The sequence below is a fragment of the Lissotriton helveticus genome, chromosome 8 (assembly GCF_964261635.1).
Source record: "Lissotriton helveticus chromosome 8, aLisHel1.1, whole genome shotgun sequence".
In the NCBI taxonomy this organism is placed as follows: Eukaryota; Metazoa; Chordata; class Amphibia; order Caudata; family Salamandridae; genus Lissotriton; species Lissotriton helveticus.
In genome coordinates, this window is record NC_136069.1 from 52,217,586 (window position 1) to 52,219,536 (window position 1,951).

The 1,951-nt window shown below is 42.4% G+C and overlaps 2 non-coding genes across 2 annotated transcripts; both read left to right on the top strand.

Annotated features, from left to right (window-relative positions):
* Positions 1 to 379: 379 nt before the first annotated feature.
* Positions 380 to 452, top strand: TRNAF-GAA (transfer RNA phenylalanine (anticodon GAA)). Its single transcript has one exon. It is a non-coding gene; the product is annotated as a tRNA-Phe (tRNA).
* Positions 453 to 962: 510 nt separating this feature from the next.
* Positions 963 to 1,035, top strand: TRNAF-GAA (transfer RNA phenylalanine (anticodon GAA)). The gene has a single exon. It is a non-coding gene; the product is annotated as a tRNA-Phe (tRNA).
* The last annotated feature ends 916 nt before the right edge of the window (positions 1,036 to 1,951 follow it).

Below are 1,951 nucleotides of genomic sequence, written 5' to 3' on the forward strand. Positions count from 1 at the left end.
TCACGTGGTGCTGGGCTAATCTGCGGCCGGTGCCGGGGATCGAACCCTGATCTCTGGGATGCTCGAGGGTTACTACGCGCTCTACAAAAACCTTAAATAAAAAAATCTCCAGATTCCGGAGTCAGCCGCCCTAGCCGCGGCGCCAGCTATTTCCCAGAGTCACCTGGTGCTGGGCTAATCTGCCGCCGGTGCCGGGGATCGAACCGTGATCCCCAGATGGGGATATCCCAAAAATCTGGCATGGATACGGCCCGCCAGGACTGGTTTGGGCACCCCTGCCTTAAAACATATCTCTAACATATAAGGGTAAATATCCAGGTCATGCATCTAGTTTGTTGAATGGTTCAAATCAAAGTATGAAGACAACAGCTAGCAGTAGGCCGAAATAGCTCAGTTGGGAGAGCGTTAGACTGAAGATCTAAAGGTCCCTGGTTCAATCCCGGGTTTCGGCACAGTTGAGAGGTTCCTTGCTTCTAACAAAATAGGTCTTGGAATCAGCTGTAGTACTTTTTTCTCTATTCATCAAATTCTTTCCAACTGATATACAACACAAGCAATTTAACATAGATTTTGCTTTGTGTCCTCCTTCTAAACTTGCTTCCACATTTCTTGCCTTCAGGTTAGACTATGAATGTTTCCCATTTCATGCTTTTTTGTAATGTAAACTCTTGTCTGCATTACCTTCAACTTCCCCTTGAACACAGATGTCAGTAGTCAGATGACATTGCTTACCTACTCAGGCCAAATACGTCTGGGTAATATAGTGCTAGTCCATTCAGAGTTAAAAAAACGCTATCTAACCCGGATCCCAAAAACGCTATTTACCCGTTGCACAAGTTAACTGCTGAATGATACAGGACTCCTTAAAACATATCTCTAACATATAAGGGTAAATACCCAGGTCATGCATCTAGTTTGTTGAATGGTTCAAATCAAAGTATGAAGACCACAGCTAGCAGCAGGCCGAAATAGCTCAGTTGGGAGAGCGTTAGACTGAAAATCTAAAGGTCCCTGGTTCAATCCCGGGTTTCGGCACAGATGAGAGGTTCCTTGCTTCTGACAAAATAGGTCTTGGAATCAGCTGTAGTACTTTTTTCTCTATTCATCAAATTTTTTCCAACTGATATACAACACAAGCAATTTAACATAGACTTTGCTTTGTGTCCTCCTTCTAAACTTGCTTCCACATTTCTTGCCTTCAGGTTAGACTATGAATGTTTCCCATTTCATGCTTTTTTGTAATGTAAACTCTTGTCTGCATTACCTTCAACTTCCCCTTGAACACAGATGTCAGTGGTCAGATGACGTTGCTTACCTACTCAGGCCACATATGTCTGGGTAATATAGTGCTAGTCCATTCAGAGTTAAAAAAACGCTACCTAACCCGGATCCCAAAAACGCTATTTACCCATTGCACAAGTTAACTGCTGAATGATACAGGACTCCTTAAAACATATCTCTAACATATAAGGGTAAATATCCAGGTCATGCATCTTGTTTGTTGAATGGTTCAAATCAAAGTATGAAGACCACAGCTAGCAGCAGGCCGAAATAGCTCAGTTGCGAGAGCGTTAGACTGAAGATCTAAAGGTCCCTGGTTCAATCCCGGATTCGGCACAGTTGAGAGGTTCCTTTCTCCTAACAAAATAGGTCTTGGAATCAGCTGTAGTACTTTTTTCTCTATTCATCAAATTCTTTCCAACTGATATACAACACAAGCAATTTAACATAGACTTTGCTTTGTGTCCTCCTTCTAAACTTGCTTCCACATTTCTTGCCTTCAGGTTAGACTATGAATGTTTCCCATTTTATGCTTTTTTGTAAAGTAACCTCTTGTCTGCCTTACCTTCAACTTCCCCTTGAACACAGATGTCAGTAGTCAGATGACATTGCTTACCTACTCAGGCCAAATACGTCTGGGTAATATAGTGCTAGTCCATTCAGAGTTAAA